Source organism: Lynx canadensis, chromosome D4 (genome assembly GCF_007474595.2).
Source record: "Lynx canadensis isolate LIC74 chromosome D4, mLynCan4.pri.v2, whole genome shotgun sequence".
NCBI lineage: Eukaryota > Metazoa > Chordata > Mammalia > Carnivora > Felidae > Lynx > Lynx canadensis.
This window is the reverse complement of record NC_044315.2, coordinates 1,911,038-1,927,787: the sequence shown is the minus strand read 5'-3', so window position 1 is coordinate 1,927,787 and position 16,750 is coordinate 1,911,038. Positions and strand designations below refer to the sequence as shown.

Sequence of the window (16,750 nt, the reverse complement as noted above, 5' to 3'; positions counted from 1 at the left end):
AACAGGACAAAATCACAGCAAGAGAGCTAAATGAAACAATGATAAGTAATATGCCTGATAGAGAATCTAAAGTAAGTTTTATAAAAATTCAAATACTCACTGGACTTGAGAAAAGATTGGAGAACTTCAGTGAGACCCTTGACAAAGAGATAGAAAACATAAAAGAACCAATCACAGATGAACTTAACTGAAATTAAAAATACACTAGAGAGAATAAGCCCTAGACTAGAGGAAGCAGAAGAACGGATCAGTGACCTGGAGGACAAAAGTAATGGAAAGCAATCAAGCTTAACAGGAGAAAAAATAATAATATGAAAACAAAAATGAAACAAAACTCAGCAACACCATCGAGAGTAATAATATATGCATTATAGGGATCCAAAAAGAAGAAAAGAGAGAAAAGGGAACAGAAAATTTATTTGAAGAAATAATGGCTAAAAATTTCCCATATCTGGGGAAAGGAACAGAATTCCAGATCCAAGAGACACAGAGAGTCCCCCACAAAATAAATTCAAGACACACAGTTATTAAAATGGCAGAAAATACTGATAACAAGAGAATTTTAAAAGCATCAAGAGAAAAAAGTTACCCACAACAAAACCCCAAAAGGCTATCAGCTGATTTTTCAGAAGAAGCTTTGCAAGCCAGAGGGAGTGGCATGATATATTCAAAGTGCTAAAAGGAAAAAACCTGCAACTAAGAATCTGGCAAGGCTAGGGGCACCTGGGTGGCTAAGTTGGTTAAGCGTCTGACTTCGGCTCAGGTCACTATCTCGCAGTTTGTGGGTTCGAGCCCCGCATCGGGCTCTGTGCTGACAGCTCGGAGCCTGGAGCCTGCTTTGGATTCTCTGTCTCCTTCTCTCTCTGCCCCTCCCCCACTTGTGCTCTGTCTTTCTCTATCAAAAATAAATAAATGTAAAAACAAAAAAAATTTTTAAAGAATCTGGCAAGGCTATTATTCAGAAAGGATAAATAGCTTCCCAAACAAAAGTTAAAGAAATTCATGACCACTAAACCAACCCTGTAAGAAATGTTAAAGGAAACTTCATGAGTGGAAAGAAAAGGCCATAACTATGAGTGGAAAGAAAAGGACAGAACCAGGAGTAAGAAAAGTAGGAAGCATAAAAGCAGTAAAATTAAGTACACCTATAAAAATCAGTCAAGGGATTCACAAAATAAAAGGATATAAAGAATGACACCATATAACTAAAACATGGGAGGGAGAGGAATAAAGAACGGGTTCAAACTCCTACAGCCATCAACTCATTATAAACTGCTGTATGCATAAGATGTCATCTATAAACCTAATGGTAATCACAAATCAAAAGCCAATAATACATATGCAAAAAAAAAAGGAAGTAATCCAAATATATCACTAAAAAAACCCAGAAAACTGTGAGAAGAGACCAAGAGAAAAAAGGAACAGAAAAGAACTACAAAAAAAATCATAAAACAAGTAACAAAATGGTAGTAAGTACATACCTAACAATAATCATCTTGAATGTAAATGGACTAAATGCTACAATCAGAAGACACAGGGTGGCAGAATGGATTAAAAAGAAACAAAAAAAAAAAAAAGCAAGATCCATCTATATGCTGCCCAAAAGAGCCAGACACACGCAGATTAAAAGTTAAGGGATGGAAAGGCATTTATCATGCAAGTGGTAGTGATAAGAGAGCCAGGGCACAGTGTTGGAGAAAGTATGCCAAGCCTGTTTTTAACCTGTGAACCTGACACTGTGCCTTGGCTCTGACACTGGCCATAGCAACATTTTTCTAGATATGTCTCCTGAGGCAAGGAAAACAAAAGTAAAAATAAACCATTGGAATTACATCAAAATAAAAAGCTTCTGCACAGCAAAGGAAATAATCAAAAAACCTAAAAGACCTACTGTATGGGAATATATATACTGGCAAGGTATGTATGCAATAAAGGGGTTAGTATCCAAAATATATAAAGAATACAAAATATATAAAGAACTAATACAACTCAACACCAAAAAACAAAACAAAAACAAAAACTAGTCCAATTACAAATGGGCAGAGACAAGAACAAACATTTCTCCAGAGAAGACAGATGGCCAACAGACACATGAAACGATGCTCAATATCACTCATCAGGGAAATGCAAATCAAAAGCCACCTTACACCTGTCAGAATGGCTAAAATAAAAAATACAGGAAACAACAAGTGTTGGCAAGGATGTGGAGAGAAGAAAACTTTGTGCTTTATTGATGGGAATGCAAACAAGTGCAGCCACTGTGGGAACAGTATGGAGGTCCCTCAAAAATTAAAAATAGAACTACCATATGATGAAGTCATTTCACTACTGGGTATTTACCCAAAGAATATGAAAACAGTAACACAAACAGATATATGTACCCCTATGTTTGCTGTAGCATTATTTACAAGAGCAAAGATATGGAAGCAACCTAATTGTCTATTGATGGATGGATAAAGAAGATGTGATACACACACGCACGCACATACACACATAGTGGAATTAATCAGCCATAAAAAAAGAATGAAATCTTGTCATTTACAACAAGAATGGATCTAGACGGTACAATGCTAAGTGAGACAAACCAGTCAGCAAAAGACAAATACCATATGGTTTCATTCATATGTGGAATTTAAGAAACAAAACAAATGAACAAAGGCAAAAAAAAAAGAGACCAAAAAAGACTTTTAACTATCGAGAACAAAGTGATAGTTACCAGAGAACAGGTAGGTGGGGGGATGGGTGAAACAGGTGAAAGGGATTAAGAATACACTTATCCCGGTGAGTACTGAGTAATGTATACAATTGTTGAATCACTGTATTGTACACCTGGAACTAATACAACAGTGTATGTTAACTATACTAGAATTTTTAAGAGAGAAACCCCTCAAAATGGGTTTCTCATCTAAATGTGAGAACTGAAACCATAAAATTCCTAAAAGAAAACAGAGGCAGTAATTTCTTTGACATCAGCCATCACAGCATTTTCCTAAATATGTCTCCTCAGTCAAGAAAAACAAAAGCAAGAATAAACTATTCAGACTACATCAAAATAAAAAGGGTTTTCACAGTAAAGGAAACCATCAGCAAAACAAAAAGGCAACCTACTGAATGGGAGGAGATATTTGCAAACAATATATCCAATAAGTGGTTAATATCCAAAATACATAAAGAACTTCTACAGTACCACAAAAAATAATTTTCTTAATTGTCAAAGGACCTGAATGACATTTTTCCAAAGAAGACATACAGATGGTCAACAGACACATGAAAAGATGCTCAACATCACCTATCATCAGGGAAGTGCAAATCAAAACTACAATGAAATATCACCTCACACCATTCAGAAAGGCTAGTATTAAAAAGACAAATAACAAGTGTTGGTAAGGATATGATGAAAAAAGAACCCTTACATACACACTGTTGGTAGGAATGTAAATTGGTACAACCACTGTGTACAACAGTATGGAGTTTCCTCAGAAATTTAAAAATACCATATGATCTAGTAATTTCACTATTATTTACCCAAAGAAAATGAAAATGCTAACCGGAAAAGATACATGCACCCCTATGTTTATTACAGCATTATCTAAAATAGCCCAAATACGGAAACAATGTGTGCCTATTGATAAATGGATAAAGAACAAAAACACATGAACCAATAAAAAACAGACTCACAGAGAACAAAATGGTGGTTGTCAGAGGGGAGGTGGTGGAGGTAGAGGCAAAATAGATAAAGGGGATTAAGAAAAACTTCCAGTTATAAAATAAATAAGTTATGGAGATGAGGAGTATAACATTGTATGGTGACAGATGGTGGCATTTGTTGTGGTAAGCACTGAATAATGTATAGAATTAAGTCAATATGTTGTACACCAACCGATAATAATAATGTATGGTAATTATATTTCAGTAAAATTTAATAAAAAAATGTTTTAATTCCTAACAGATGCATACTGAAGTATTCACTGGTAAAATGATATCTGGGATTTGCTGCAAAATACTTCAGCAGAGAAAACCAAAAAGGAAGAGGGGAAGAGCAGAATGTTGACACCTGCTGAAGCCGATGCACAGATGCTCTTTGAAAATTCTCGCTATCTTTGTATTTGTAAAATTTTCATAATAAATTTTAAATTTAATAATCCCATTTCCCTCCACACCCTCAAAACTAAGAAAAGTAGAAGAAACTTTAAAAGTAGTGTCATTAATGTCACCAACAGAAGTTCATGTCATTAGGGGCTGAGACCAAGGATCAGGAAAAAATTTGGGGGTGTGGGGAGCCTGGTGGCTCAGTTGGCTAAGTGTCCAACTTTGGCTCAGGTCATGAGCTCACGGTTTGTGGGTTCAAGCTCCACATCTGCCTCTGTGCTGACAGCTCAGAGTCTGGAGCCTGTTTCAGATTCTCTCTCTCTCTCTCTCTCTCTCTCTCTCTCTCTCTCTCTGCCCCTCCCCTGCTCGCGCTCTCTCTCAAAAATAAACATTAAAAAATTTTATGAAAATGAATTTAATTAGCATTAGATGTATGAGACAGTCTAAAAATAGAGCACCTCTCTTTTTAAATTTTCATTAACTTTGAAAGTTAAAGAACAGCTAGCTCCGTGGTAAAAGTTATTTAATCCTCTACTGTACCATTTACCTTTCTACAAAATGAATATTCTACCACATAATGTGCAAGATGGCTGAGGAAATAAAAATATGGCCAATACAAGACTACTGTTCTCACAACAGCACTTCTCACCATCTTTGTTTTGGCAACACCACAAGGCCCTGAGAATACAGCAGAGTGAACGTATGGAGATGCTGAAAAGCTCCTGAATGAAGGCAGAGGATGTGCCCGAGGACACCCTGTGCAGGAATGTGTCCTTTCAAGAACAAGCCTGGCTTCCTGGGAATCCACCTGCAGCTCTGAGCCCCACAGGGCATACTACACACACACTAAAGTCCACACCACAAGTACAGGAGGAGGTGGTGCCCATCCACAACAGGCTGCCAGGGCCCTAGGAGTCCTCCCCTCCCTAACAGGCAGTTAGTTCCCTCTGGATTGAGGGGGAGTAGGGAGGGGAGACGGCTTCAGGGCCCACCTGGGCACACCAGAAGTAGTTCCCACCTTAGGAGTCTCTCCTGGCCCAGAGAGCAGGCTGGAAACCTCCAAGTGTGCAACTGGGTTCCACTCCACTAAAGTACTGGAAGCAGGCAGGGAAGGTAAGGACCACCCCAGGAACAGAGTCGGGGTGTGGGTTTTAGAGCAAGCCTGCTCTCGACGCATGCTGACGCCCAGTAGATTAATCCTCTATGTGCGGGGGGGGGGGGGGGGGCGGGGGGGGGGACGGCTTAGTAAAAACACTCGTGAATGTTTTCGAGCACTTAGCATGGGTCAGACACAAGTTTTAACTCTTTCCACACTCCACTCCAGGAGGTTCGGTACCTTGCCCAGGATGAGTCAGTGAGAAAGGGGCAGGTCTGGATTTGAACTCTCCCTAAAAGGAAGGGGGGTCGGGGGCTCCGACAGCAAGCCTGGCATAGGCCCGTGGGCAGACACAGTGCCCAAAGAGATGTACACTTGGGGGTTGCAGGCTGGGGGAGAAAAGATAGGGTTCTCATTGATAACTGGTGGATCAGACTGATGAACCCATAGAACTTCACGGCTACTCCTGGGTACGCTCGAGTTTCATTTTCACAAAGGAAAGTTTAAGGCCGGAGTTCTTACCATTCATTCCCTCTCCCACCTCCGGTGACTAGGGGATCTAGGGAAAGTGCTCTGCCCGGTAGGGTCCACTCCGATGGCACCACCCCATGCTCCTGGAAGGGCCCCAGGAGGGGGCGGACACAAGCGGAAAGCGCCGAAGGGGACCCAAGGGCTCCCCCACGCAACCCGGGGATGTCTGACCCCGCCGGGCCCTTCCAACGCCCCGAGGAGCCCACGGTCCCGAGGCCGCTGACCCGAGTCTCCGCCCGGGCTGCCCCCACCATCGAGGCGAGGTTGGGTATCTGCCCCAGGCCAATCTTCTTCCAAAACCTGGGGGCAGGTGGCCAAGCGGCACCCGCATCACCAGAGCCGGCTTCGCCGAGCAGCGCCGCCCCACCGCCCGTGTGCCCCAAGCCACCCAGGCCAGCCCGGCTCCTCCAGGACGGGACGCTGGGCCCCCAGCCCCGCCTGACGGCGCTTCCCCCAGACTCCCGCCCACAGCCCCTCCCAGGTGGGCCGCCCCAACCCCGCCGGGAAACCCGAACCTCCAGCAACCCGCGGCGACAGCGAGCCGACCCCGTCCGCTCTCGCCCGGCTCTCCCCACCGCAGTGTCCCGGAACGGCGGCAGCGGCGGAATCACTCACCACAAGCGCGCAAGGACCGTCACCAGCCACCAGCGACGCCGGCGGGCGCCGGACAGCACTACCCACAGTGCTCCGGGGTGCGCTACCCACAGTGCCCCGGGACGCGGGACTGCGCTACCCACAGTGCCCTGGGAGAGGGTCTTCAATACCCACAATGCCTCAGACCACAGCGCGCTGCGCCGCCGCCTCCGGACAGGGCGGGGTCTAGGGCGACCTCATCTGGTGCTTGCCCCTGAGCTCCATGGGATGCCTCAACTGGAAGGATTGGGTTACAGTCCGTTCGTTGGGCTCTTGAAGAGATTGTGAAAAGTCAGGTGAGCAAAATCAAACTGACTTTCAGGTGCAAGAGAAGGGTGGTTTAGGTGAGCAGAAGGTCGTCTTAATTTATAGAGCCTTGTAATTTTCGTTTAATAATAATAGAGTCAGTTACCTGGATGTGTGCTTGTCCTCCATCCTGAAGATTCACCCCTGTGAATCTTAATTTGAATAACAGTATGAAATAAACGAACTTCTTAAAAAATGCCAAAGGTACTGGCATTTTTCTGTGTTAAAGAAGGTCATGAAGTTTTTTTTAAAAAAACATAGGGGTGCATGGGTGGCTCAGTTGATTGAGCTTCCAGCTCTTGGCCTCGGCTCAAGTCATGATCCCAGGATCATGAGACTGAGGCCCCCCACCCACCCTGTGTCCGGCTCAACTAGCCCTGAGGAATGAGGATGGTATGCACCATGAAAATGTTGTAAAACTGGCCAAACGGCACAGATTTGTCAAACCACCTGACTGGTAAAAGGGGTTCACAGGTGAATTCTCCCAAACATTTAAAGAAGAGTTAATACCTATTCACCATAATCAAGTGGGATTTTTTTCAGGAATGCAAGGAATATTCACAAATATTTACTATTCACAAATCAATGTGATTTGCCACATCAAGAGAAAGGATTAAAATCATATGATCATCTCTATATATGCAGAAAAAGCATTTGACAAAGTACAACATCCATTCATGATAAAAATTCTCGACAAATTTTTAGAGGGTTTAGAGGGAAGATACCACAACTTAATAAAGGCCACATATGAAACACCTGCAGCTAGCATCATATACAATGGTAAAAAGCTGAGAGCTCTTCCTCTAAGGTCAGGAACGAGACAAGGATGGCCACTCTTGCCACTTTTATTCAACATAGTACCAAAAGTCCTGGACACAGCAATCAGACAAGAAAAATAATAGGCGTTCATATTGGCAAAGAAGAAGTTAAACTGTCACTATTTGCAGATGACATAATAGTATACATAGAAAATCCTAAAAGACTCCACCAAAAAACTAGAATAAGTCAGTAAAGTTGCAGGATACAAAATTAATTCCCAGAAATTGGTAGCATTTCTATTCCCTAATAATGAAGCAGCAGAAAGAGAAATAAAGAAAACAGTCCCATTTACAATTGTACCAAAAAAGAATAAAATACCTAGGAATAAACTTAAAGAGGTGAAAGACCTGTACTCTGAAAACTATAAAACATTGATGAAAGAAATTGAAGATGACACAAATGAAAAGATATTCCATGCTCATGAATTGTAAGAATGAATTGTAACAATGAATTGGAGGAATAAACATTGTTAAAATGTCCATAATACTCAAAGCAATCTACAGATTTAATGCAATCCCTATCAAAATACCAATAGCATTTGTCACAAAACTAGAAGAAATAATACCAAAATTTGTGTAGATCCACAAAAGACCCAGAATAGCCAAAGCAATCTTGAGAAAGAAAAACAAAGCTAGGGGTATCACAATTCCAGATTTCAAATATACTACAAAGCTGTAGTAATCAAATCGGTATGGTACTGGCACAAAAGCAGACACATTAATCAATGGATCATAATAAAGCACCCAGAAATAAGCCCACTATTATACAGTCAATTAATCTACAACAAAGGAGGCAAGAGTATACAGTGGGGGGAAAAGATATTCTCCTTAATAAATAATACTGAGGGGCAACTGCGTGGCTCAGTTGGTTGGGCACCCAACTTCAGCTCGGGTAATGGTCTCGCAGTTCATGGGTTTGGGCCCCGCGTCTAGCTCTGTGCTAACAGCTGTTATCCTGGAGCCTGCTTCCGATTCTGTGTCTCCCTCTCTCTCTGCTCCTCCCCCTCTCTTTCTCTCTCCCTCTCTCTCTCTTTCTCAAAAATAAACATTATTTTTTTTTAATTTAAAAAAATAAATAATACTGAGAAAACTGGACAGCCACATGTAAAAGAATGAAACTGGACCACCATGCAAAAAAATAAACTCAAAATGAATTAAAGGCATAAATGTGAGACCTGAAACCACTAAAAATCCTGAAAAAAACAGAGGCAGCAATTTCTCTAACATAGGGGATATTTTTCTAGTTATGCATTCCAAGAGAAGGAAAACAAAAACCAAAATAAATTATTGGGACTATACCAAAATAAAAAGGGTTTGCATAGCAAAGTAAACCACCAACAAAACAAAAAGGCAACCTATTGAATTAGAGAAGGTATTTGCAAATGATACATCTAATAATGGGTTAATATCCAAAATACAGAGAGCATATATAACCAAACACCAAAAAAAAATCCAATTTAATAAATGAGCAGAAATTCTGAATAGACATTTTTCCAAAGAAGACATATGTATGGCCAAGAGACACATGAAAAGATGCTCAACATCACTGATCATTAGTAAAATGCCAATCAACACCACAATGAGATATCACCTCACATCTGTCAGAATGTCTAAAATCAAAGAGATAAGAAACAAGTGTTGACAAGAATATGGAGAAAAGGAAACTTCATACACTGTTGATGGGAATGTAAACTTTTATAGCCACTGTGGAAAACAGTATAGAGGTTCTGTAAAAGTTAAAAATAGAAATATTATATGATCCGATAATTCTACTACTGAGTACCCAACAAAAACTAAAATACTAACGTGAAAAGATACATGCACTCCTATGTTTATGGCAGCATTTATCTATAAGAGCCAAGTTATGGAAGCAACCTAAGTGTCCATCAATAGACAAATTGATGAGGAAGATGTGGTATGTATACACACACACACACACACACACACACACACAATGGAATATTATACAACCATTAAAAAAGATGAAATCACGCCATTCATAAAAACATGGATGAACCTAAAGAGTATCATGCTAAGTGAAATAAGTCAGACTGAGAAAGACAAATAACATGATTTCACTGTGTGGAATCTTAAAAAAAAATGAATAAACAAATAAGCAGAATCAGAACTTTAAATACAGAGAAGAAATCGATGGTTGCCAGAGAAGAGGAGAGTGAGGGCATAGGAAAAATGGGTGAAGGGGAGTGGGACATACAGGCTACCAGTTATGGAATGAATAAATCATGGGAATAAAAGGTGCAGCATAAGGAATACAGTCAATAATATGATAGTGATGTATGGTGACAGATAGTAGCCACACTTACGGGGAATATAGCATAATGTATAAACTTTTCAAATCACTATGCTGTACACCTGAAACTATTATAATAGAGTGTGTCGATTACACTGAAATAAATAAAATAAATTACTTTTGGTTAAATCAGTGCACATGAGGAAGGACCATAGTCGTGTGTGTGTGTGTGTGTGTGTGTGTGTGAGAGAGAGAGACAGAGACAGAGACAGAGAGAGTGTGTGTGCACATGAGCAGGGGAGGGACAATGGGAGAGGGAGACAGAGAATCTTAAACAGGCTCCACACTCAGCATGGAGCCCACCACAGGGCTTGATCTCACAACCCTGGGATCATGACCTGAGCCAAAATCAAGAGTTCACACTCAACCAACTGAGCCACCCAGGCACCCCTGACCATAGTCTTTTTAAACATAAAACTAGCTGGAGTACCAGTGTGTGTTGGGGGAGTATTCTCAAAGTATTTTGATGATGGGGATCCCATTTCTTAGAGATTTTTCTCTACAGCAAAGAGAAAAATCCTGAAAAAAACACAATTTCAGCAGGAACAGTCTGGGTCCAGAAGGAATCAGACCAAAGCCAGCATGGTTCCAGTAGGAACAGGCAATTCCAAAAAGAAGTTGGATTGAAGGCTAAATAAGTACTCTCAGAAAAAATAAAGCCTTAAAACAGATCCTGAATAAAGCCTAGAGAGCTGGAACACAAAGAGAGAAGAGCTCAAAATCCAGGAGAAAATCTACCCTCAAACTAAAGAGCCAGCAGGACCCAAGGAGCCTGGTTTGCTCTGAGGGGACCAGCACCCATTTGCTTCCTACTCTTGGAGTGGTTTAGGGTCTTTGCTGGATCTCACTTCTGATTAGCAAATAATGTTAACCTTAGGAATAAGACAGCCGGTTATTTAACCAGCAAAAGCTGGGTTTATTTGGGAACAGCATAGGATTGCAATCTGGGACAAGCAAGCTCCAGCAAATGGTAGGCGAGCCCAGAAATTAAAAGAATGAAAAGTTCTTCTATAGAGGAAAGGGGGATTTGGGAGGAGATGTTGTAAACTACAAGTCCATTGGTGTAAACACGGAGCTGAAAAGTGTAGTGGCTTCTCATTGGCTGAACTGTGACAGTCTCTCATTGGCTGGGAAGTTGCTAGGGAGGAAGAAATCTTACTTTCTCCTGCTGGGTTAGTAAATTAGTAGCTACAGTAGTGTCTACTTGCAAAGTGCACCTCTTCCTGTTGGGTCTGCAGTTGACCATGAGTGGTAATTCGGGAGGGTGTGACAGTTCTCCCTGATGTCCTCCTGACTCAATGCTAAACCAGAATTCCTTTTATTAATTTTTACAAAGTAAATGTGAAAACACTTAAATCTATAGTAATTAAAACTAAAATTATTTGACTAATACAAAAAAAAATCACTGATTTGATGTAATAGAACAGAGAGCTCAGAAACATCAAGGTCTTTATAAAGAGACACACCTCTTTTTCTAGGAATTTAACAAGTGTTTTCAAGCTACTTCCTATTAGCTTCTGCTCAAAATGAAGTAACAGGAACCAGATTTAACCTCCTGCCTAAAATAACTTTTAAAAGGACAAAATATACCGGAAAGTAGGTTTGAAGACATTGGATTAAGACAATGAAGAGCAGTGACCCTTGGGAGGTCAGTAATAAACCAGGTGAGCCCTTGAACTTTCTGGATGGAGAGAAAGTTCAGGTCACAGTCCAGAGAAGGGAAACCCAAGTGGGGATGCTCCTCAAGGGTCAGCTGAGTGCTGACCAACACACGTGTGTGCAGCCCCGAGCAAGGAACCACTGGATGGGATTAGAAAGAAATACTGTGAACTCACATAGGCCAGAAACCGCCCCTGTTCCCACCAGATAGAGTGAAAAATCTTCATAATTCACATGGCCTGGAATAAAGTACTCAAAAGGTTTTGTCTCAATAGTGGGGCAAAATTAGACCTGAATGCTTGATAGATAATTCTTATATTAAATTTGGGGGAGAAAACATATGTCTTAGGAATCTTAGAAGTCGCTTTCATTTTTACATGAATTATGTATTCAGAATTACACATATTCTTATATAAATAAAATGTTAAAGAAGACTGAATTCATGGTCTCCATAAAGTGAGCTGTACACTTAATACGATCCAATCAAATAGCATTTGCATACGTTTCAACACCACAAAGCAATTATCTGGATGACTATATTTTCAATACAATGGTGACAAACAATAGAGCTTAATTTTCTGTATCATTAGCATTTTAATACAAAATTATAATAATCAGTGTGATGATGGTCTGAGTCAGCTGAACGGAACTAAAGGGAACTAGGAAGGAGACGGAGAAAGAGAGAGGAAAAGTGAGACAGTTTCAATTCAGTTTGAAGTGGTTGAGAAAATAGTTATTTGCGGGAAGTTAAGTTGGTTCACAAAAGAAATGTAAAAAGAGAAATCAGAGACATAACATGATGAAATATAAATGATTTTGCAAACCACTCTGTTCCGTCTGGTGGTGTGGAAGGGCTTTGCATGAATTACAACAAAGCAGAGACACGAAAAGAAAGCCTCAAGACAGCAGCACCAGGACAAATGTGCTCATGCTCGTACACAGAGATCTCTCTCATCTCACTGGGCTGAAGTTCAGTGGAAGTGACTGAGTCTGCTATGGAGAAAGAGAAGGTACATTTCTGGAACTTCGTTACTGGTGGCTTAAGTTTTGAAACCACAAAAGAAAGTCTGAGGAACCACTACAAACCATGGGGAAAATTTACAGACTGTGAGGTAACAAGGAATCCTGCAAGCAAGAGCTCAAGAGTATTGGGTTTTGTAAGTTCTTCATACATGGCAGAGATTGGTGCTATCATGGCTGCAAGATCTCATTCAAACGATGGGACAGCGGTTAAGTCCAAATGTGCTGTAGCAAGAGAAATCCAGAAAACCTGGAGCTCATGTAACTATGAAGAAGCTGCTTGTGATGGAATTAAAGACAATACTAAAGAACATCAACGTAGAGATTATGCAAGGAATGTAGAAAGCTTTATACCATTTGAGATCATTGCTGATAGGCAGACTGGAAAGAAAAGAGGCATTGGTTTTATTCCTTTTGATGACCATGATCCTGTGGATAAAATTGTACTGCAGAAATACCATACCACCAGTGGGCTTTGTGCAGACAAGAAACACGGGAGGTAAAAAGTTCTAGGAATGGCAGAGAAAGGTATTTTGCTTTGAAGGGTTAATGCAGAGGCAATGGATCAGGAGGCAAGTTTAGAGCAGGTTCTTGTGGCTAAGGAAGAAGACGTGCATTTAGGGATAGCTATAATGGGTATAGAAGAGGATCTCGGTGGCAGTTCTGGAGGCAGTACTGGTTATGCGGGACAAAAATGAAGATACAGTGATGGAGGACCTGGATGTGGGAACCGGGGTGGGGGCTACATAGGTGGTTTTGACAACTATGTAGAAGAAATTATGGAAGTGGAAAATACAGTGACTTCGGATATTGCAACTAGCAACCTTATGACTATGGTCTAGTGAAGAATGGACATTTTGGTGGCAGCAGGAACACAGGGAGAGCATATTGTGAAGGAAACTATGGTATAGGAAGGAGTGGAAGAAGTGAAGGTTGTGCAGGAAGAACCCAGTACTGACTTTCTTCCTATTTTCCATGGGCTTCACTGTAGCCACTGAGCCGAGAAGGAATAAAACAGCTTTGGGCTTTCAAAATAACAATATTTAGAAAACTTATATCACAGGCATGCATAAATATGGAATGATATGGTCATACTTCCCCCTAACATGTAATTATCCTGCATACAAATGAAGACACTAACCCTTTTTCCAAAAGACAATGCAAAGACCTTAAATGATGTTTACTGTTCTCCTTTGATATCACATAACTTAAATACTATAATGTAAAATTAACAATATTTAAAGACTATAATATAAAGTCAATGCAGCTTACATTACATGATAAGGGGATAAGAGAACAACAAAAACAAAGATACTGTATTATGTACACACACACACACACACACAACCACAACCACAAACATGTTCATAACAAAATAAGGAAGAAACATTCATGCCAATTACAGTTCTCATTTCTGTAACTGAGCACATGGTTGCAGCTGATATTGATAACTACCTTTATCACTGCCCATTCCATATTCTCTTTGCCCTCAGCAAATATCTCAGCTGCTCATGGTTATTTACCTGGTGGGGTGACCCAAACCTTCATTCCTGAAGTTTTTGGGCCAGTAGCCAACCTGCCTAGATTGCATTGTTGTACTTTTCCATTGACTTTAACCACAGATAATGGCAATACTAAGATACCCTGAGGAATCTCCTCTGTTCCATATATACTCTTCCTTACCTCTATTGTGGAGTTGTTCAGCTTCTCCGGGTAGTCCAAATCAATCAGCCCAGCCAGCATAGCAACTCCTTTCTCTCAGAGGCATGAGGAGTCAGAGGCATGAGGAGTCCAAAATGGCCAGATGGCAGTCTTAATTCCCAGTTTGATAAGATCATTGTTATATCTCCTGGTGGAAGTATTCCTGCCTTTGGAACTAAGACTTCTAGGCCAGCAGAGTATAAGACTGTGGGTATAAGAGGCAAAAATATTGTTAGCAGGTTATTAGGGGTAGTTGTGAGTGATGCCACTCCCAATTCCATCCCTAGATTCCTGGACCTGTGAATCCTGGCTACGGGAGTAACAGCACCATATATTGAGTGGTGATTCAGAGTATATTTAGCCTTCTAAAGAATCTTGTCTCATTCCTACAACGTATTGCCACCTGACTGGAAATGTGGTGTGAATCACCACCCCTGCATCTTCCCAGTCCTTGATGGTAGCACTAATCTCAGAAATCCCTCCAGGAATTCAGTTCTACTTTTACTTTACTATTTTTCTAAGTAGAGACAGTTCTAGTGGCTTCCACTTGGCCTTTCCCACCATGGTAGCTCTTAATCCACAAGTCAGGGAATCCATGTGAGAATTCCTCAGTTACTGAGTCTATTTTAATGATGCATTCTAGAACTGGGGAAATAACCACAGGATGGTTTGGGGACCCACTTGGCCCAGTGTGAGAGAAATATGAGCCAAAACTCCATTTATCATGTAACATGCAAAATCCCTGATTTTAACTGGTAGACACCAGTGACATTTGAGTCTCCTGGAATTGGTGTCAGTTCAGAGCCCCAAAAAGTCTATTATTATTATTCCCTTTTCCCCAGTACAGAGTTAGCCTGGTAAAGGCTATAGGTTCCTTTGGGAAAGGCTGGGAAAATAACTAAAATAAATTTTAGCAGTATACCAGTATACCAGCAGTATACCAGTGTCCTTCCTCAAGGGAACCCATTCTTCTTTCAAGAATTTCTGGATCTAACTCAAGTCTGGTAATCTACTCAGGGGCTGTGACTCCCTATCTTTATTATTCAGGTACAACTTTTGTTCACTTGACCTAGAACTTTTCTCCTTATACAGACCAAGTAAAAACGTAGTAGGCTTCCAATCTACTTCACTTCTAAGGACACCACAATCAACTAGCCAAAGTCATAGGTCTGGAAGCAGAGAAGGGTGGTAGGGGTGGATTCTGAAGAGAATCAGCATTGTTTTGCAAGGCAACTGCCTCAAGGGACGCCATCAACAGTTTCCTGAGACAACACAGTTAGTCTCCTCAGACTGGGTGAAGAGGTTGCTACTACTGGCAAACAAGGCTTATCAGAATTTAGGTGCTCAGTGTCCCCAGATTCATCAAGGTCTTTCCACACATCCCCGTGCCAACTTTCAGAATCTCATTTCTTCCTAATCAAGAGACATCCTGCAAAGCTGGGAATTCAAAATGCGCTGTAAGTCATCCACTTGCAAAATGCAATTCTGGGTTTGATTTTCGGCAGTCTTAATCCTGTGGCTATAGGAGATAAGAGCCTCTTTCAGGAAAGACATAGACACTTTCAGGTCATTTATCTGGCACTTGAGCCAGAAATTTAAATCCCTGAACTCATCTGTTTCTTTCTCCACTTTGTTCAGTGATATTAGGAGCAACCAGCAAAGTTCATTATACTCATTAGTTTGACAAAAGTGTTTGAAAATATATACATTGCCACTTAGATTCTTAGTTCTTATAAGTGTTTTATTAGAAGTATCCAATGATGTGGTTTCATTCATATGTGGAATTAAGAAACAAAATGAAGAAAAAAAGAAACTAAAAAACAGACTCTTAACTACAGAGAACAAACCAATGGTTACTGGAGAAGTGGGTAGGGGGTGGGTGAAGGGGATTAAGAGAACTAAGTGAAGGGGACTAAGAGTATGTGTATCATGAAGAGCACTGAGTAATGTATACAATTGTTGAATCACCATAATGTAGACCTGAAACTACTATAACAATGTATGTTGACTATACCGGAATTTTATTTTTATTTATTATTTTTTTAAGTTGGCTTCACACACAGCACAGAGCCCAACATGGGGCTTGAACTCACAGCTCTGAGATCAAGACCTGAGCTGAGATCAAGAGTCAGATACTCAACTTTTTAAGAGATATGGGTGCCCCAACTATACTGGAATTTTAAAAAATAAAATAAGAAGTATCCAATGATGATATTTTATATATCTCTGTTGCCAAATCACATCATGGCTTTCTTTATTAACAGAAATAGAATAATTAGTATCTTTAAGTCTTATCAGGTTAGAGAGCCAATTTTAGAAACCCTAGAAGCAATTCAGAAATTTCATCCTTAAGATTCTATTCCTAGACGATTCTGGGAAGATGGTGAAGTAGGAAGCACCAGGAATCTGTCTCCTCATCCAAACAATTGCACTGGAAGAATCTATCTAATGTAATTATTTGGAACTCTGGAGTCTGTTGAAGGATCACAAGTTCCAGGGGAAGATTGGACAGTAAATTGTGGCCACGTTCATTCAACTCCAGCTCTTAGCACAGTAACAAATATCCCACATACCAGGAAGCTGTAC

The 16,750-nt window shown here is 40.6% G+C and overlaps 1 protein-coding gene across 5 annotated transcripts in view; it reads right to left on the bottom strand.

The window, feature by feature from the left end:
* Positions 1–14,340, bottom strand: part of ZNF169 (zinc finger protein 169) — a 55,850-nt gene extending 41,510 nt beyond the window's left edge. The window contains exon 1 of one of the 5 annotated variants that reach the window (XM_030292935.2): positions 14,147–14,340. The gene's annotated coding sequence lies outside the window, so the exon portion shown is untranslated. Of the gene's footprint in view, positions 1–100; positions 148–5,707; positions 6,097–6,331; positions 6,411–14,146 lie in introns of those variants that run through there. The other 4 variants (XM_032595554.1, XM_030292933.1, XM_030292934.2 and 1 more) reach the window with 4 other exon arrangements.
* Positions 14,341–16,750: the final 2,410 nt, after the last annotated feature.